At 46.1% G+C, this 21,601-nt stretch overlaps 1 pseudogene across 1 annotated transcript; it reads left to right on the top strand.

The window, feature by feature from the left end:
* Positions 1–4,521: 4,521 nt before the first annotated feature.
* LOC308627596 (DNA polymerase subunit gamma-1-like) lies at positions 4,522–21,263 on the top strand (annotated as a pseudogene). Its single transcript has 2 exons — positions 4,522–4,625; positions 18,907–21,263. The product of its transcript is annotated as a DNA polymerase subunit gamma-1-like (transcript).
* Positions 21,264–21,601: the final 338 nt, after the last annotated feature.

The raw sequence follows: 21,601 nt of genomic DNA, 5'->3' as shown, positions 1-21,601 counted from the left end.
GCGCCACAACTACTGAGCCTGCGCTCTAGGGCCCGTGAGCCACAACTACTTAAGTCCACATGCTTAGAGCCTGTGTTCCACAACAAGAGAAGCCACCGCAATGAGAAGTCCGCGCACCACAACAAAGAGTAGCCCCTGCTCACCACAACTAGAGAAAGCCCGCGTGCAGCAACTAAGACCCAGTGCAGCCAAAAATAAATAAATAAATAGATAGATAAATAAATTTATTTTTAAAAAAAGAAGAAATAAAGTGAAAAGAGCTGAGCTCATTGTGTGCAGTGTTTCTACTGTTCTGGTAAAGACCAAATATGTCTGCATGTGTGAGCTACAAAATATGAATTGTGTAATTTCAGTAATTGTGCATATAAGTTAAATGCGCCTATATTTAATAACTTAAAACAGGCATTGCACAATATAAGGATGAATGGTAAAATTCACACTAATAATATTAAATTTTAACTTTACTTACAAAAACATTAACCAGTAAATAAAAAAATCATAAGTCGAAAGAGAACACAGGAGAAAGGAAAAGCTTTATATTTTAGGACCTTTAATGGCACTTTTCCCCTGATTTTTGAACAAGGGTCTTGCATTTTCACTTTGCACTTGGCCCAACAAATTAGGTAGCCAGCCCTGCATAGGAGGTTAGTGCTGAAAAGACCCTACAGATTATCTAGCTCAATCCCCTCACTGGACAAGGAAGATGAGGCCCAGAGAAGTGAAGTGACATCTTGCTCAGGAAATGAAAAGGGAAGGGTAGGTTGGGAGGCACTTCATCCATCTTCAGACCTTGAGGAGTGAGCTAGGGGTTTACTGAAACACGCTAAATCCAGAGGGACCCACATCTCCCCATCTGTCCTTGTCCCGGTTTCCTGGTGCCCACTGGCTCCCATGATGATCCGAGGGTTCCCAGAGCCAGCCTTGTCTCCAGGGGTCAAGGGCAGTGGAGCCAAGCTCCCAGCATTCTTTGCAGCTCTGCATACTTTGGCCACATTCTGACCATCCTTGATTCCCCCGCTAGGCATCACTCCCACACATTTAACGGCCAGACAATATCTTACATCACCAATCGTGTCCCGCCAACCCTGGGCACCTGGGGACTTACAACAGACGTGTTCTGTTCTTGGGAATGTTAGGCTTCTAGTAAGTCCATAAGGCTTTTAAAAGTTTGGGAAATGCCGTACAGCACAAGGAACTCTTCTCAATACTCTGTAATGATCTACATGGGAAAAGAAGCTTTAAAAAGAGTGGATATATGTATATTTATAACTGCTTCACTTTGCTGTACAGCAGAAACTAACACAACATTGTAAATCAACTATACTCCAATAAATTTTTAACACCTTTATTGGAGTATAATTGCTTTACAATGGTGTGTTAGTTTCTGTTGTATAACAAAGTGAATCAGCTATGCATATACATATATCCCCATATCTCCTCCCTCTTGCGTCTCCCGCCCACCCTCCCTATCCCACCTCTCTAGGTGGTCACAAAGCACCTAGCTGATCTCCCTGTGCTATGTGGCTGCTTCCCACTAGCTATCAATAAATTAAAAATAAAATAAAATAAAATAAAATGGATACTTTAAAAAAAAGTTTGGGAAATGAATTGTTCAAGGTGGGGTTTAGGGGAGAACAGGGAGTCCTGATGCCGTGTCCTGAATCTTCCTCCCTTGGACAAATGTCTTCTTTTCTATGAAGAAAAAGCAGTAGGGGAATGAAGAAAGTGCTAGGAGGACTGAATTCGGAAAGATGTGAAGTCTTTTCCTGTTTTTCTGGTAAAATCCTTGTTGTGAGGCTTGGAAACGCTGATTTTGAAAGATTTAACAATTACTTTGCTGGCAACTGATTGAATAACACATGTAACAGGAGTCTTTTATCAGATGTCATGTCATATGATATTCCAGCCGGCACCACACACACACACACACACACACACACACACACACACACACACACACACATTTTGTTTTCACTTCTACAGGGAATAAGAAAAAAATGGACGCTTTCCCTCAAATTACAGTGAGATATTTTTTCCCTCCCCTACATCCCTAGAGCCCATGTCATTCCCAAAACACAGCAGTGTTTGAAAGGACACCATGTACCATTTCATTCCTTTGGGTGGAAACATGATTTTGAACTCCACCCGGCCTTCCCTCCACCTTCATTAAAACTCTAGAAGTACATTTTCTTCGAATGATATGTTTTCTGGGATTTCTTGATGTTGCCTGAAAACTATTTCTTTCAAAACGTTTTGGCCCTGGCCATGGCTAGCATGCAGTGACAAAGCCGATTGGGACCGGGGTTGCGTAGAAGGGAAAAGGGCCTCCTCAGGGGCCATCACGACCTCTCTCAGCTTTCAGGCTGCTCATACTTTCTTGGGGAACGTCTTTTCCAGCCACCACCAGCCACAGGGTTTACAAACAAGCTCAGAGCCTCTGGCTTCCATGCTGTGGGGAGAGCTTTAGGCTCCACCCCTGACCCTCTGGCCCTGCCTGGATCGCACCTCTCCCACGCAGCCCTCCCACCAGACCCTTCGCTTTGGTCGGGCTCTTTCTGTCCACCGGCTCCTGCGTGCTGGACTTCAGGATTCTCATTCACTTCCTGAGCTTCCTCACCAGGACTCAGAATTCAGTCCTTCCGCCCAGTTCTCCTCATGCTCTTGCAAGAACCAGTTCAAGGGAATCCCCTGGCTGTCCAGTCATTAGCACTCGGCGCTTTCACTGAAGGGGGCCCAGGTTCGATCCTGGTTGGGGAACTAACATCCCGAAAGCCGCCCAGCATGGCCAAAAAAAAAAAAAAAAGAACCAGTTCAAATGCAATGGCCCCTCCAGGCCTCCCTCGTTGCTCCCAGAACCATCCTAGAGCATCTGAGCAAGGCCAGGATTCTAGCAATTATCTTCGCCTCATCTTTGCTTCTCCCACTCAGGAGCAAGGACATATTTTTCTATGCCTCCCTGTCCACCCCAATGCCTAGCTCAGAATATGTAGGTAGGTGCTCAATAAAGACTAGCTGTACACTACCAAATGTAAAATAGATAGCTAGTGGGAAGCAGCTGCATCGCACGGGGAGATCAGCTCCGTGCTCTGTGACCACCTAGAGGGGTGGGATAGGGAGGGTGGGAGGGAGACACAAGAGGGAGTAGATATGGGGATGTATGTATATGTATACCTGATTCACTTTGTTATACAACAGAAAGTAACACACCATTGTAAAGCAAGTATACTCCAATAAAGATGTTAAAAAATAAATATAAAAGATAAAATAAAATAAAAAGATAAGCTGTACAAATTAAAAGTTCTCCACTGCAAGCACAGAGTTCTTTAACATACCTGCACAAAAACTCAGTAAACATACGTGGTGGGAACTTCGATTTCAGTTTGATAAATGTCTCTCAGTTTTGTTCTCAAACGCACCCACCCACTCCCCCCAGCATCACTGCAAAGGCCATCAGGGAGGTTGTCACACCCCTGAGATCTGAAAAGTCACGTGGGCTGCTCTGCCCAGCTGTAGGGCACTCAGGGCTGCTGTTGAGCTTTGAACAAATCCTGGGATTATTTATAATTGAACATCAGGCTCGGCGAGCCTTCAGAGCCATGAAGGAGTTTATTATTCTCCACCCGACATGCTTCCCTCTGTCCTCTGGCCTCCCCCTCCGGCCTGACATCCTGCCACACTCACAGCAGGCTCTCCGGCTTGCAGGGAGCTCAGGGCACCTGGGCTGGCCAGCGGCCACCTTCCCGCCGGATTGTTCCAGGAGTCCGGAATCGCAGACCACCCGGAACGCCCACACATACCCTTCCGACTGGGATGGAGCATCCAAGGATGAGAATGGCCAGCTGAGGCGGAAACTCCACAAGACTGACTTACTCCAGGCTTATCTCAGCGGGGGCCTGCAGAGTCGGGACAGAAACGGACGCCGCTGGGAGGGCCTGGGTGGGAGCTCGGTCCTGTCCCCAGCCACGTGACCACCTCCCTCCGCATCCCCTGGGCCTGGGCCTACCCCGCCCGTGAACATAGCAAGCTCTTAGGCCTCTAACGTGAATCATGCCCAGGCCAGGGGACTAGGAAAGTGAAACCATAAAGAACATTAGCCCTGGAGAGGCAGGTAAAGATCCTCTAAGAGGGTGAACGTAAAGCTATTCTAGCTGCAGAGCCCTTTCTACAAAAGGATCTTACCAGAAAACCCAATGAGCAAAACGGATGAAACCCCAGGAAGAAAAGCCCTCCGCTTTCGCATCTATGGAGCCAAGGTGTTTTGATTTTATCTCCCTTCCATCTTGACCAGCTGGGGCCCCTGACATCTCGGAGCCCACCTACGGTGTGCCCTCAGAGACTCTAAAGCCAGGCCAGCAGGCAGCCTTCTCTTGCCCGTGCAGGAATGGTGTTTACGGAAAGCCATAGAAGATGGGCACATTGATGAAAGCGTTAGAATGTTCTCTCTTGAGAGTGGTAGAAGCCCAGTACAAACAAGCCTAATTAAGGTGCAGCTTCGTTGTAAAGACCCTGGAGCATCCAAACATGCGTCTGGGCTCTCAGTGCCTAGAATTGGGCCTCGACGCCATGAAGGCCCCTCTCTCTCCACCTCCCCTCTCTCCTTACCGCTACTCGGCTTTATTACTCCAGTGAAGATAGATTTTCTCTGCGTGACTGAAAACATAGCCTGGGGGGCTCTAGATTCCCAAACATCCCTCCAACCTCCCTGAGTTAGGAGGACTTCACCACTAGCTCTTAGAACAGGGCCTCCGATTGGCCCAGATTCTGTCATGTGCCCATCCCTGAACCAATCACTGTGGCCCAAGGGATGGGTACATGCCTAAGCCCTGGCCAAGAGCGTGGAGTTCTGGGATTGGCAGCCCCTCAGAACCACAGGGAAGGGGGACTGGGAGAAACAGTTCCCCAAAGAAAGTGGGGTCCCCTGTTAGGTTAGTGATCGTGAACAGCCCAGATTCTCAATATTTGTGACAAAGACTCTCTTGGAAACAGGGCCCTAACCCCAAGGAATGATCCCCATGAGTTCAACTTCAAGCATTAGAGACCGGGGCAAAGAGGGCCTCGCAGAGCCCCCGGGACCACCCACAGAGGGCGCCCGCTACCCTCTCTGCCCACACCACCAGAGCTAAACCCAAGCATTAGCTGGGAGCATGTGTGTTACTTTTCCATTTAAACTTAATTCAACTTGAAAGGACTCTTCATCATATCTTGTGCAAGTGAGCAAGGGAGAGTGTTGGTTCAGTGGTGCAATAAATAACCTCTCGTTATGAGAAACATGATGCCTCAGTCCCTAAGCCATTTGGTAACCATAATCTGATATTACAGAAGCTTTTCTTGTGAGACCAGAGATATCTGAGCCACTTCCCTTTTCAAACAACTTCAGCTAATGGCTTTCCATGCTTTTAGTGGAATGAGTCCAAGCTCTCTTTGATTTGTGGTCACTTGTTTGGATCCTGAAAGGGGAGGCTCAGATTTGCAAGCAGGAATAATTGCCTGGGAACACTGCAGAGTTATACAATTCCTGTGGAGTTGGAGGAGCCACTCATTTGGAGAAACTTGACTCCTCTACAGAGATGAAAATATTTGTCAAGGTTTCTCACTCCCATGCTGGCCCCTTCCTCTCTCTGACAGCTCACTTCAGCCCTCTCTCTGTCCCCAGTGTTCCTGATGCTGAGAATGTTTTCTTAGAAAGGAGGGGGCTCTTCTTGGATCCTACTACACAATGCCAGAAGCCATTTAGAAAGTGATGCAGAGGCACAGCCTGGCTGGCAGGTCCAACCACCGTATCCTTAGGCAAATGTCAGTCCTGGGAGTGCACCTAGAACTCTGCCTCTGAATTGCAAACTCCAGTCACTGGAGGGCAGGTAGAGTGGGAGCACAGCAGTGTGTGTGGCCATTAAACAGAGTTTCTCTTTCTAGTAGAAAGAGAGACACCATTTTGTAAAGTTGCCTGACCACCTGCAGGCTTCTGGGCTAACCCGCAGGCCCATTTTAGGAGTCCTTGGTCCCATTTGATCTAAAAGAAAATGATACTAGAACTTGCCACTGTACTAAGTACACTTCACAGGGAGGGAGGGAGAACACCAGGGGGACAGCATTTGTTTTGACACTAGAAACCTGGCTTCATTTTCTGAACCATAACAACCAGAGGTTATCTCAGGCCTGGAAGGGACTTTTTCTTTTTAATAAGCTTTTGATTTTGGAATAAATTTAGATTTACAGAAAAGTTGCAAATGTAGTGCCAACATTTCCCATATACCCTTCTCCCAGTGTCCACTAATGAAAATATCTTTCCTGACCGCGCTGCATTTGTCCAAGTTAAGAAATTAACATTGGTACCCTGACATCAGCTACACTCCAGACATTAGTCAGATTTCACCCATTTCTCCATTAACGTTCCAGAATTCCACGTGGCATGTAGTCATGTAGTCATCATGTCTCCTTCGTCTTTTCCAATCTGTGACCGTTTTTCTGTGTTTGCTTTTTATCATGACCTTGACCATTGTGAAAAATTACTGGTCTGGTATGTCATACACTGTCCCTCGATTCAGGTTGTCTGATGTTGTCTCAGAATAGACTAAAATTATGGGTTTTGAGGAAGAGACCCAGAGGTGAAATACCTGGGAGGAATTTTTTTAAAGAACAGGTAGCTCAGAAGTTACAAACGAACCCACCTTCAAATCAAATCATGTTTTGCTCGTTCTATCTGTATCTTTGAGAAATTTTGTGCCAATTTTGTGCCGAAGTTTTTCAAGTTAGCTTTTCAGCTTCTCTTAAAAAAATAGAAAGAGCTGGTGACTGCGGGCTTCCATGACAGTTAGAGGTGGGTGCCAGGAAGCTATGGCTCGCTGTGGGATGCGTCCTCTCCAGGCACAATCAGTCCTGTGGCCTCCCCAGCTCTGAGCCTCAGCATCAGCTCCCATTTGTCATCATGTCCACAGTGTTGATTTTCTTACAGTAAAGAGGTGGCGTCTGTGTTTCTATTACAGCAGAAATGAACCCAGATGGCCCCATGCTTCAAGAGAAAGAAAGCAAGAGCAAGAAATGTGGTGAGTCGAATCTCAAAGAAACTGCATGTTTCCTAATGACAGGAAAGGGTGTGAATGCACACCCTGAAAACTGCCTGTGACCCTCTGTGACTATCATTCACATGACACAGCCCTCACCACTCATTTGGCAGCAAAAAGCGGGGGTGTGGGTCAAGAGGGAAGCCAATCAACAGGGAAGTAGGTGTACGAAGGGAAAGGATGCTGCCCTGGGTTCCCTTCCCCAAGATCAAATTCATGTCACTGCCCAGGGATGGCCCTGTCACCTACTGGACACGGCCATGCAGTAGGGTCTACGCAGCTGGGCCTACCCTGGGCAGGAATTTCCAGCACTGCCAATTCCACCTCAGAAGAGGTCCTGCTAGCGGAGAGAGGATCTTCCACATCTTTTGTGCCCTCCCTAAACTATGGGCCTGCTGGAGGCACAGTGAGGCTCTGTCTGATTATCCTCTACACTCCACCCTGCTGTCTGTGAGTCAGACATCCTCTGGCACATCAGCTAGAATTCTGAGCCCCAGCCTTCCCCGCTCCCTGACAGGTCCCCCAATCCGTCCTGCTTCTCCTCCTCCCCCCCTTTCCTGTCCCACCCCGTCACCCCAGCCTTGAAGGCTTTAGGATCTGAAGAGTGTGACCACACCAGGTGTTGGGGTGGTGACCAAACCAAGTCTCCAAGCGCTCCACTAATGTGCTGAGTCCTACCTGCTGCATCACCAAAGCAAACCTGGGGGGAGCAGGACCTTGAGTGAAAGGAGTGAGCACTAGACCAGGAGTCAGAGGATCTGGATCCAGTCTTGATTCTAGTGCTGTGCAGTGTTGGGCAAATCACCTAACCCCTCTGAGCCTGAGCTATCTCAGCTATCAAGTCCAGTGACATTTCTGTGATGTATAAATATGATCGAGGGACTTCCCTGGTAGTCCAGTAGTTAAGACTCTGCGCTCCCAATGCAGGGGGCCTGGGTTCGATCCCTGGCCAGGGAACTAGATCCTGCATGCCACAACTAAGAGCCCTCATGCCACAGCTAAAGATTCCACGTGCCACAACTAAAAAAAGATCTTGCATCCTGCAACTAAAGATCCCACATGCTGCAACTAAGACCCGGCGCAGTCAAATACATAAACAAACAAACAAACAAATAAATAAAGATGATCGAGCCACAGAGTCAGTTTCATGACTTGTTTCCTTTGCTCTCAAGCCCGAGTTATACCCTTCTCTACATGCCCAGAGCAGCTCAACTTTCTCCACCAGTGCCCCAACCTCACATTCCCTGCACCCCTATTCCTAATAGAACTGCCTGAGGACAACATACTCACATTGGAACATGGGGCCCAGCTCATACATGAGGACTTGCCTGAGGCAGGGGTGGGTCTGAGGGCTCCTTTGTGGCCCAGGACAGACCCTAAATCCCAGAGTTGACAGTGGGAGTGGTGACTCCCTAAGCTGACTCAAAGATAGGGCTTCCCTGGTGGCACAGTGGTTGAGAGTCCGCCTGCTGATGCAGGGAACACGGGTTCGTGCCCCGGCCCGGGAAGATCCCGCATGCCACGGAGCGGCTGGGCCCGTGAGCCATGGCCGCTGGGCCTGCGCGTCCGGAGCCTGTGCTCCGCAACGGGAGAGGCCACAACAGTGAGAGGCCCGCGTAACACACACACAAAAAAAGATACTTCTCTCAGATGAGCAGAGAAGGCTGAGCCATAGGCTTTAAAAGTATTCCAGAGAAATAAACCTTCATTGTTATCGCTGGAGCTGAGGCCCAATAGTTAGTGGCCAGATCAGGAGGCCTCCCAGGGCTCTCCGTGGACATGGGCTGCCTCTGAAGTGCTGGAAATTTACCAAACCAGGAGATGGCCAAGCTCACAATAGGCAAAAGGGCAAACAAATCATATGAGCAAAGTGACAAAACCAAGAGAGGGAGACAAAGCCCACTTTGGGACTGGCCAGCGGGATCCCAGTAAGAAAAGATTCCTCGTCCAGGAACTCGGATGGTGTTTGTCATAAGATTATGAAACACTGTGGAACTTGTTGTTCCTGTAATTTGTCTGCTTCAGAGGAGCTAATGTTTATTGATTTCCTTCTGTAAGAGGCAGAATCATCAATTTGGGTTGCCGCTGTTGAAAGTTCTCAGGTTTCTGGAAGAAGCTTGAACAAAAAGAATTAGGCATCTCTATACTGGTTTTTTTTTTTTTTTTTTTTTTGGGGGTACGTGGGCTTCTCACCGCCGCGGCCTCTCCCGTCGTGGAGCACAGGCTCCGGACACGCAGGCTCAACGGCCATGACTCACGGACCCAGCCGCTCCGCGGCATGCGGGATCCTCCCAGACCAGGGCACGAACTCGCGTCCCCTGCATTGTCAGGCGGACTCTCAACCACTGCGCCACCAGGGAAGCCCTCTATACTGGTTTTATTCTTTTTTTTTTTTTTTTTTTTTTTGCGGTATGCGGGCCTCTCACTGTTGTGGCCTCTCCCGTTGCGGAGCACAGGCTCCGGACGCACAGGCTCAGCGGCCATGGCTCACGGGCCCAGCCGCTCCGCGGCATATGGGATCCTCCCGGACCGGGGCACGAACCTGTATCCCCTGCATCGGCAGGCGGACTCTCAACCACTGCGCAACCAGGGAGGCCCACTGGTTTTATTCTTAATCACAGAGGTTGCTATCGTGACAGGCTTCGCAGACATCCAAACCCTTATTCTTTTTCAAATTCTCAGAGGTTGAAAGTGTCAGAAGGAATTAACATTTGTGGAACACCGAACATATGTCAGGCACTGAGCTGGGCCCTTTAACAAGACCGCAGGAGGACTTCCCTGGTGGTCCAGTGGGTAAGAATCCGCACTCCCAATGTAGGGGGCCCGGGTTCGATCCCTGGTCAGGGGCCTAGATCCGGAGTGCCTCAACTAAGACTGGCGCAGCCTAAATAAATAAATATTTAGGCACTCGGGATCTTCGTTGAGACATGTTTAGTTGCAGCATGCGGACTCTTAGTTGCAGCATGCATGTGGGATCTAGTTCCCCGACCAGGGATCGAACCCGGGCCCCCTGCATTGGGAGTGCAGATTCTTACCCACTGGACCACCAGGGAAGTCCCAGTAAATAAATATTAAAAAAAAAAAAGCAAGACGGCAGGGAATTTAATCCGTGCAGGATCTCCAAAAATTATTATTATGCCTATTTCACTGAAGAGAAAACTGAATTGTAAAAAATTAAATAGCTTGCCCAAAGTTCCACAGATAAAATGGAGCCAAAGTGAGATTCTGATCCATGTCTGTGCGTCTCAAGTTCCTAATCTTTCCTTGGCTCATACCGCCTCTTTGTGACTGGTTTTTCTCCAACATTTTACATATTTTATTGTCCTATTGCATTATTTGAAACTTCCAAAACGATACTAAATAACGATACAAGCGGTCAATGCTATTTGTTCCAGATTTTAAAATGGCTTCTCTATTTCATAGTTTGATACAGTCGTCAGCATGTTTAAAAAGTTTTATTCTATCCCTAACTTACATGGAATTTTTATTAGTAATTGTTGCTAGATTTTATCAAATGCTTTTACTTTCTACTGCTATAATAATACAGGTTTTTTCTCTTTTAATCTAACACAGTAAATTTTTTTGATGAATTTCCAAATTTTAAACTATCTTTATAAACCTGAAATAAACATGGACTTAATTTCCTTTCATTCTTTTTGTAACTTTCCACTGGATTGTTACTAATTCTTACTAACTTTTGTTTAGTATCTTAGCTTCTATATTCATAAGTGAAATTTTCTAGTTTTCTTTTACTATCCTCATCAAGTTTTAATATTAATATTACTTGGGAGCTATTTCCACCTGTTTCTCTGGCCTGTGATAGTTTAAATAGTAACCTACCGCAGTTTCATGGAACCTGGCACAAAACTCCTGGATCAGAGACAAAAGGCAGTTTGTTACTCACAGCAATAGCAGAAGTGACAGATCAGCATTTTGGTGCCAATTTCCTAAGGGCAATGTGAAGAGGACCAGATGACACCTGCACATGCAGCGGTTGGACTACAGGAGAGAAGAACCCTGGGTTTAAAGAACCTGATAATTTCATAATGGGCACTAAGCATACCTGTCATTTGCTCCACTGCGAGACACACTCTGTCTTCCAAGGTCATAAGTAACCTGCCCTTTATTCTGAAGGGAACCACCATCTCTACCTTCCACAGTCGTTCACCATCCAAACATCCTGGAAAAGATGGCCCAGTAGTTCACTCGCAAATGCACAAAAAGGTGAGAGACCCATGGAGAACTATTTCCCAACAGTGGACAGCTGAGACCAAAAGGACAAAACATTAGTACTTGTTTATTCTTAGACAGTGGGCATGTGAAAGTCATTACATTCTTTTCTATCTTTTTCTATATTTTTTAAACACCCCTTGCAAAAAAAAAAAAAAACAAGGAAAGAAAAAAGAAAAGAAAGAAAAAGGAAGAAGAGCTTTCTCGTAATGGAATCACTACTTCAAGATTTGGTGAGTGTTCCAGCAGAATATGGTGACTTCCTTTTAGGGACATTGCAGAATTCCTGAACTGGATGGGTGGGGCGGGGTAAGGCCCTTCTAATTCAAGGAATCTACAATATTAAGTCAACTTAGAAGGCATTTCAGATCTCCTTAGCTATCTTACTCAGTACCTCTGCATTTCATCATATTCATAGGTGAACAGGGACAGATGATTGGAAATCTCACACACACACATACACACACACACACACACTATTTCCAAATAACTCATGGCTGGGATTATCCACATTTCTTAATCTCTTTAGTCTTTTCTTAATGAGGTCAGTGGGAGGGCTGTTATTTTTGCTCCTAAAGCACTGGTATATGAAAAATGTCATGGTCACAGGAAAGTCAGTGGTGAATAAGATAAACATGACCCTGTCCCACAGAACTTACTATGTACAGGAGAAGAGAAATAATTCAACAGAATAATAAGATTTGATTGGCTCTCAGATTCACAAGAAATTGATTTAGCCCTCTCCCCTCCCACCTCTACTCACCCACTGACTCTCTAAGGAGCCTTTGCCAGAGGGAGTTGGTGTCGTTTTCCTGTGTTTGTCCCGTAGAGAGTAATAGAACAGGAGGCCCAGGGAAACCATAGATTAATAAAAGATCCAGTAAGGTGCTGGTTGATAAAAGGTATCTGCTCAGGTAACTCTCCTCTCTTTAGCTCAAATTTTCCTTTTCATAGGAAATTCCAATGTCTAGCTTCACAGCTCAGTTGAATACTTATTGCTTTAAAGGACCCAGCAAACCTAACATACCATTAAAAAGTCCAAAATTAGGATATTCTCTCGACATCTTTGCCCAAAATGCAACATCCCACATCCTTGGTCCTTTCCTTTCTTCTGCCCCTCTGATGCCATTCTTGTGGCCATAACAGTATGTCAAACACACACACAAGCGCGCGCGCGCGTGTGCATTTGCTTTCTCTACATTTCTAAAATTTCCTCTTATTCACCCCAAAAGGATGTAGGAGTGGCTACTAATTCTGAAATAGGAATAAGATTAGCTAATGAGGATGGTCTTTTTACCCATCCTCTCAGCAAAAATCAAAACACAGCTACAGTTCAATTTAAGCAAATACTTAAATGAAAATTCAGATTTATAGAAAATATTAAATTGAATTAATGTTAAATCCATTGAATAGTCTTTATTTTTGAAAGCATTCAGAGTAGAATTCCTTTACTTAGCAAGCGTCCCTCACAGCTATTTCCCCAACATATTTACTCTGAAAGAGAAAATGTACCTGCAGTTTGGCTTTTTCCCAGATTTGATACCAGAGATACCGAAAGTCAGATAAGCAATGAGCAAAATGCAAAACCAGATTCTAGTTTCCTTCAAAAACTGAAGTGACAATTCTAATCTGCTGCCATCTAAAACGCTGGGCTGCCGCAAATGATTTTGAACGATGGACTTTATCCGCCCCCTGCTGTATTCTGAGTAAATGACAGGACATCCTAATTTAGCAGCAGGAGACAGCCAGACGTGGTGTGTACTAGCACCCCTTACTAGAATAGAAAGGTTATGGCAGAAAGACCGTGCCTGGGCTTCACCACTGTGTCTCCAGAATGAAGTGTAGCTGGAACGTAGCAGGCATGACATTAATATGTGCCGAATGCATGCACATACAGGAAAGGAAGCTGTGTTTACATACTCTGTTTGCATAAGCATAATACCAAGCGCATATAGGCCCAAGGGGAAAAAAAATATTTTGCAATTCTCTGTTCATAAGTGTTTGAAATAAACTGGTGGCAATCGGGCATGACTGGCATCCTCTAATAATTCCACTGGGCTAAGCAAAATAATAAATTGGAATACTCAGACTTAACAATAGATTTTCTAAATGTTGCTTACTGCCAAGAAATAAATCTTTGAGAGCTTAGGATCTAAAAGCCACAAGGTTAAAAGACCATATGATTATTTCCAAGATGGAGGACTGGTTGAGATATCATAAAATTCGCTGTGTTCTCTCTTTCATCCCTTTCTCCAGAGACCCCTCCTGCTACCAGCCCACTAGTCATTATCCATATATCTCTCAAACACTAGTGAAGGCAAGGACAAAAATAATAGGCGTCTTCCTTAGTTGGGGGTGGATTTATTGAATACGAAAGAAGTCACGTTAGGGCTAAGATTTAGACATTTGATATACCTCCATACCTACCCTGAAGGTTAGGCTTCTCCGGTGACTCAAAAAATCAGTGTATGCAGAACAATTCTAAAAGGAAGATAATTAAGTGCCAATGGATGTGATATAGAAGATGTCAAAAGAGAAATGTTTCCACCAGGGGAATCTTTCTACCAGTTGAGACTGGCACTTGGCCATTTCAGGTTCCTTGCACCACGCCACTAAATCAGCAAATAAGATGGGGTGCAGTGGGGAGTGCTGACTATTTCAGCTGAGGTCGTTGATCTTGGGTGTTAGGGAAAATAGCAGTGCTTCCTTAGGCCGGAGCCATGTTCACAAACTGAGGGGTCCTCCTTGTACCTCCCCACGGAATGCTGCAAGTTAGCAGGACTAGAGCAACCTTAGAGAAGTAGAGGGCCACCAAGAACTCAGATGCTCAGGAATAAAGGTTAGGGTCACTCCACCAGGTAAAGGCAGACCAAGTTGTGGCTGAGGGCAAAGGTAACATGGAGTGGGTAAATATCAACTATAGCCTTATATTTCCCCTTGCAGGTGAGTTATGTTATATAAGAATAGATGTTAAATTTTCCCCCTCTCCCTTCCCCACATATATCGTGTATATAGCCTCTGTGGATTTATTTTACAATTTATCCATGGCTAACAGGGCATTAAGAAAAGAGTGTGTTTAAATTAGAAGAATGAACATCAGAATTCTGAATATGGAGCTGAATGCAATCAACTGAAATTTGGGGCTTCCCCTTCTGAGGAGAGAGTAGCATATTTTGTATAAGGGATTGTTGCATTGTGCTCTGCAGGCTAGAGATTTAAGGATGGAGGGAGGGTGTACATTGATGTTGGGCCCCCAGAGGGTGACTGCGGTGGACATCTGTCCCTACCCTGAATCTTTTAAACAGCTTCTTCTCACTTGGATAATTCTCCAAGTATAAATCCTACCTCCCTCATCTGGAATAACTTTTTAAAAATACATTGAAATTTTGAAATTAACACAACAGGTGTGTTAGAGTCTACCAATCAGATATACATGTGTAAGACTTTGTTTTGAAAGTGAATTTTCTGAGAAAACAGAGAAGGTCCAGGCCAGCAAAGGCAGCCAGTTCTGAAGTCAAGTGGTGACGGGACTGTCTCCACCATCCACAGCAGAGTCCAAGTGTTTTGGCTGGGTTCCGTTACATGGTCAAATCTGAGGTGTGGTTCTGAGAGTTGTTCCTAGAAGCTCAACCTAGCTTCTCCAGAAATTCCACAAATTTCTAATCGCCTTTGCGAATCCCTTCCCAAGTAGACTAGCTAGAGAGGATTCTATTGTTAGAACTAAGACGTCTGATTAGAATAGAAAAAGTTAGTAGCTATGTGCCCAAGGCAGTTTGCTTTGCCTCTCTCAGCCTCAGCTTTGTCATCCTTGAAAACTTTCAAGCACTGTTGTAAAGACCAGAAATAATACAAAATGTCTTATATCTAAAAAAAACCCTATGGAGAACAGTATGGAGGTTTCTTTAAAAACTAAAAATAGAACTACCATGTGACCCAGCAATCCCACTCCCGGGCTTAATTCAAAAAGACACATGCACTCCAATGTTCATTGCAGCACTATTTACAATAGCCAGGACATGGAAGCAACCTAAATGCCCATGAACAGAGGAATGGATAAAGAAGATGTGGCACATATATAAATGGAATATTACTCATCCATAAAAAGAAACGAAATTGAGTTATTTGTGGTGAGGTGGATGGACCTAGAGTCTGTCATACAGAGTGAAGTCAGAAAGAGAAAAACAAATACCATATGCTAACACATATATATGGAATCTAAAAAAAAAAAAAAAAAAGTTCTGAAGAACCTAGGGGCAGGACAGGAATAAAGACGCAGACGTAGAGAATGGACTTGAGGACACGGGGAGGGGAAAGGGTAAGCTGGGACGAAGTGAGAGAGTAGCAGCTGCATAGCACAGGGAGATCAGCTGGTGCTTTGTGACCACCTAGAGGGGTGGGATAGGGAGGGTGGGAGGGAGACACAAGAGGGAGGGGATATGGGGATATATGTATACGTATAGCTGACTCACTTTGTTATACAGCAGAAACTAACACAACATTGTAAAGCAATTATACTCCAATAAAGATGTTAAAAAAAGAGAAAAAGAAAATGGGGTTGGTTAGACTAGGTAGTGGTTCTCAGTCCTAAGTGCACAATAGAATCACCTGGGGAACTTTTAGAAAATGGATAACCAACAAGGACCTACTGTATAGCACAGGGAACTCTTCTCAATGTTATGTGGCAGCCTGAATGGGAGGGGAGTTTGGGGGTGAATGGATACATGTGTATGTATGGCTGAGTCCCTTTGCTGTGCACCTGAAACTATCACAACATTGTTAAGCAGCGATACTCCAATATAAAATTAAAAGTTGTAAAAAAAAAGGAAGAAGGTATCAGTGTTTATCTCCAACAAGTTCAAAGTATTCAAGATAATTGGTTTTTATATTTTCTAAATTTCTTGCATTTTATAATGAAAGGAAAAAAAGATGTTTTTATTTGGGGGGATTGTTTAAAGAAATGAGTTTACAATATAGTCCCAATTCCCACTGTTCACACGTGGAATTTGGTCTGTCTGACCCAGTCTGTTTCTGGTGACAGGAGCATGACATAGGCCTTGAAGTATTAAGAAAAATCATCCAAAACTTGGAAATAACCAAAAGACAGTTACAGCATGTCCTTTCAAGGTCATACTGGTACATTGTTTAACATGCCTGCCAGGATATTTCTTAATCTAGGGCAGTGGTTCTCAAAATGTAATCTAAGGACCCCTGAGGGTTCCCAAGACACTTTAGGGATTTTGCAAGGTCCTCCCTTTCCAACTACATAACTGTGTGAGGCCAAATTTTCCTCATATACTTCAACCAAAACAACATATTGCAACATATGAATGCAGAAATTGATATAAGGCTTCAGCTGTCTTCTGATAAGCCAATTAAGTGTTCTATTTGCAAAAGTGTAAAACAATGCCTTTTTTCTCAAAATACATCTGAAGTTATTTTCCATTAAAAAATGTTAACATATAGTGGACTTGTTATTTTTATTTTTAAAATACAGTTGACCCTTGAACACACGGGTTTGAACTGCGCAGGTCAACTTATAAACGGATATTTTTCCTTAGATACCAACTGCTGTGCTACATGATCCATGGTTGGTTGAACCTAGAGATGTAGAACCCAAGACAAAGGGTGGACTGTAAAGCTATTCCTGGATTTTTGACTGTGGGAAGGGTGGGTAACCCTAACCCTCACCTTGTTCAAGGGCCCACTATAACTAATACTTAAACATTTGTGTTTTAGTTTCTAATAAAGTTAATATTGATAAATCATTGGGATCCTCAGTTTTTAAGAGTATTAAGGGATACTGAGAACAAAAGTTTGAGACTCGCTGAGCTACATGCTTGACTTTGCTATTCACTTTGGAGGGCTCAGATCACTCAGCACACTCATTTCAAAACACCCTTCCTGGTAGACTGCATAATTCCTGTTCCTCCGATTCTGCTTCAAACCAGCTTTGCCATCTTATCAGTTTCCTCATTAAGGAGGTGAATAAATTTGACTAATACTCATTATATATGTATGACAGTCAAGTTTGATCTTTTGAAGATGATACTTTGATAGGAGGTGTAATCTCTGCTGATTCATAAAGACATTTACGATTTAGCCCTGGAGTTCTTTTCTTTGCATTCAAATGTGGATGAAGCAAGGAACACTATGAAAATCTCTTACTCTTAAACATTTCCCTAATGAAATGAAATAAGACAACTGCGATGATCAGCTGTGCCTAAAACTACTTTGTTCCTCGAGGAAAGTATTTAAGACAGAACCAGTCCAAAGCTTGGGAAGCAGAGCGGCAGGGTTTTTTTGGTTTTACATTTTATTTATTTATTTATGGCTGTGTTGGGTCTTCGTTTCTGTGCGAGGGCTTTCTCTAGTTGCGGCAAGTGGGGGCCACTCTTCATCGCGGTGCGTGGGCCTCTCACTATCGCGGCCTCTCTTGTTGCGGAGCACAGGCTCCAGACGCGCAGGCTCAGTAATTGTGGCTCACGGGCCTAGTTGCTCCACGGCATGTGGGATCTTCCCAGACCAGGGCTCAAACCTGTGTCCCCTGCATTGGCAGGCAGATTCTCAACCACTGCGCCACCAGGGAAGCCCAGAGCGGCAGTTTTAAAAGAACACCTAAGGTTAAAAATGGGTCTATAATTTGGGAGAGACGATATTCACTTTAATATGGAAGAATATACTTTTTAAAAAAATTTTCTTCTATTTTTGGCTGTGTTGGGTCTTTGTTGCTGTGCGTGGGCTTTCTCTAGTTGCAGTGAGCGAGGCTACTCTTCATTGCGGTGCACGGCTTTCTCATTGCGGTGGCTTCTCTTGTTGTGGAGCACGGGCTCTCAGTACGCGTGCTTCAGTAGTTGTGGCTCGTGGGCTCTAGAGCGCGGGCTCCATAGTTGTGGCGCACGGGCTTAGTTGCTCCGCAGCATGTGGGATCTTCCCGGACCAGGGCTCAAACCCGTGTCCCCTACATTGGCAGGCAGATTCTTAACCACTGCGCCACCAGGGAAGCCCTGCAAGAATATACTTTTAATCTACTGTTAATAGCTGTCCTTTCCAACACAGGCTCCACCTCCCTCTCAGGTAAACAACATAAGAACATAATTTCAGCTGTCTGCAGAAAACTTTCCTAGTCAGTATAAAATCAGCAGAAATTGATCACCCTACTACCCATTAGGAAACACCTCTCAAATCCTTCAGCTCCAGTGCGCATCAGAATGATCTGAGAGGCCTATTAGACATACAGATTTGAGTTCATTGTACAGTGTGGGGCGGGGCAATACTGTGCATTTAAAACAAGCACTCCGGGTGATTGATTTAAAAATACATAAAACCACACTTTGAGAAATTATCTAGACAATTAAAACCTGCTGATCTCTTCCATTTTTCTAAGAATCACCGTGTATGCTTAACATCTACATGCCAAGTCTGTCTACGGGGTCCGTAAGGCACTTCACAATCTGACTGGTGTCTCACAACTTCCTCTCCCACCACTCCACCCATCTCTCCCCTACAACCCCCTCCCATCCTGGAGCCCAACTGGCCTACTGCTGCAGTCCTCCTTGCTGTTGACCTCTTTCCCTCTCCCTTCCCCTGCCTGTGCAGGACTGTTTATTTTTCACAGCAGTGCAATAGCGTGGACAGTTCCTGGCTCTTTGGACTCTAAAGCCAGTAGACCTGGCTTCCAATCCCAGAACCCTTTGGTAAAAGTGGCCGACCCTGGGGGGGCCTGCCCCTACATAGCCACCGAGTCCCTGTACAGGAAGCACTGTCTTGAACAGGGGAAGCAGCAGCTGGAGTCGCAGGAGGCAGACCTGGCTGAGGAGTTCCTGCTCACTGACAGCAGCGCCATGTGGCAGACGGTGGGAGAAATGGGCTGCTTAGAAGTGGAGGCCGAGGCCAGGATGGAGAACTTGTGAGTGGCAGTTCCAGGTCAGCCCCCCAGCTCTGACTGCTGCTGGGGGCCCAAAAGCCAGCCAGCCAGCTTATCACCACGGCAACGGACCCTACAATGATGTGGATATCCCTGGCTGCTGGTTCTTCAAGCTGCCTCACAAGGATGGTAACAGCTGCAATGCTGGCAGCCCCTTTGCCAAAGACTTCCTGCCCAAGACGGAGGACGGCACCCTGCAGGCTGGCCCAGGAGGTGCCAGTGGGCACCGTGCCTTGGAAATCAACAAAATGATTTTTTTGGAGGAATGCCCATAAACGTTATCAGGTCCCAGATGGTGGTGTGGCTGCCCAGGTCAGCTCTGCCCAGTGCTGTGACCAGGCACCCAAATTATGATGAGGAAGGCCGCTATGGGGCCATCCTGCCCCAGGGGGTGACCGCTGGCACCATCACCATCTACAGCCCATCACGTGGGCTGTAGAGCCCACGTGGCTCATTGCCAGCAGCGCCCGACCTGACCGAGTAGGCAGTGAGTTGAAGGCCCTGGTGCAGGCCCCACCCGGCTACGCCCTCGTGGGTGCTGACGTGGGCTCACAGCGGCTGTGGATTGCAGCTGTGCTTGGAGACGCCCACTTTGCTGGCACGCATGGCTGCACAGCCTTTGGGTGGATGACACTGCAGGGCAGGAAGAGCAAGGGCACCAATCTACACAGCAAGAGAGCTGCCCCAGTGGGCATCAGCCGTGAGCACACCAAGGTCTTCAACTATGGCTGCATCTATGGGGCGGGGCAGCCCTTCGCCGAGCGCCTCCTAATGCAGTTCAACCACTGGCTCACGCGGCAGGAGGCAGCTGAGAAAGCCCGACGGATGTATGCGGTCACCAAGGGCCTCCGCAGGTATCAGCTGTGAGATGAGGGCGAGTGGCTGGTGAGGGAGTTGGACCTCCCTGTGGACAGGCTGGAGGACGGCTTGGGTTCCCTGCAGGATCTACGCAAGATCCAGAGAGAAGCTTCTAGGCAATCACAATGGAAGAAGTGGGAGGAGGTTGCTGAATAAGCCTGGACGGGGGACAGAGAGTCAGCAATGTTCAAAAAGCTGGAGAGCACTGCGATGTCTGACACACCACGTACCCCGGTGCTGGGCCGCTGCATCAGCCGGGCCTGGAGCCCTCTGCTGTCCAGGGGGAGTTTATGAGCAGCTGTGTGAATTGAGCAGTGCAAAGCTCCACTGCGGACTACTTACACCTCATGCTTGTGGCCATGATGAAGCGGCTGTTGGAGGTGTTCGCCATCGATGGGCGCTTCTGCATCAGCATCCATGATGAGGTTCGCTACCTGGTGCGGGAGGACTGCTACGTGCTGCCCTCGCCCTGCAGATCGCCAGCCTCTCGACCAGGTGCATGTTTGCCTACAAGCTGGGTCTGAACGACTTGCCCCCAGTCAGTCCCCTTTTTCAGTACAGCCGATATTGACCAGTGCCTCAGGAAGGAAGTGACCATGGATCGTAAAACCCCTTTCAACCCAACTGGGATGGAAAGCAGAGACAGGATTCCCGAGGGTGAAGCACTGGATATTTACCAGATAATTGAACTCACCAAAGGCTCCCTGGAAAAATGAAGCCAGCCTGGATGGTAGCTCTGCCTGGAGGCTCTGTATTTGCTCCCGTGGAGTTTCATCGGGGCGATGCAGGCTCCTAAACTCAGGCTTTCAGCCGTGCTTTTTGCAAAAGGGCTTGCCTAAGCCCAGCCGTTTTTCAGTAGCAGGACCTGCCAAGAATGATTGCCTCTAATTGACGGTGCAATTGAGTTCAGAACCAAGATGCCAACGTTGGTGCAGGCTGTAGGACAAGGGGGCATTGTTGCTTGTTGGGGAAAAAGAAAGCAGAAGCCCCAAAGTTCCCATTAACTCAGGCATTTCACTTCTTTTTCCTTTTCTTCTTGGCTGGTTCTTTGCTCTGTCCCTCATGCTCTGATGCAGTGCCCTAGAAGGGGAGAGAAGTAACGCTCTAAATGGGGTAAGCCTGCTCGGAGGCAGTGGAAATAAAAACAAAGATCCTTTATCTTCTCACCAAAAAAAAAAGTGGGCAACCTCTGTGAGCCTCAGATGACTCCTCTATCAAAACGGAGGTTAAAATACCCACCCCAAGGTTATTATTACACCAGCACTGGCGGTATTTCGTTTAGATGCTAAATGTGTTCGTTTGGGGGTTTTGCCTCCTGTTAAACCTTCAATCCTCCCTGGAAGAACTAACTGCTCTCTCCTCTGTTCTAAGCAGTGCTAGCATTCCTAGAGATACTCGATGTATATAAAAACCCTTATCTCCTTACTGCACAGCTCTGTAAACCCAATTCTGTTAAGGACTTAAGAGCAGATACCTAAGAAGCTGCATTAGATCAAATCAGTATACTAAAGATAATCCAAATCCTTAA

Source organism: Mesoplodon bidens, assembly GCF_964165515.1.
Source record: "Mesoplodon bidens genome assembly, chromosome: 14".
Taxonomy (NCBI): Eukaryota; Metazoa; Chordata; class Mammalia; order Artiodactyla; family Ziphiidae; genus Mesoplodon; species Mesoplodon bidens.
This window is presented reverse-complemented; position numbering and strand designations above follow the sequence as displayed.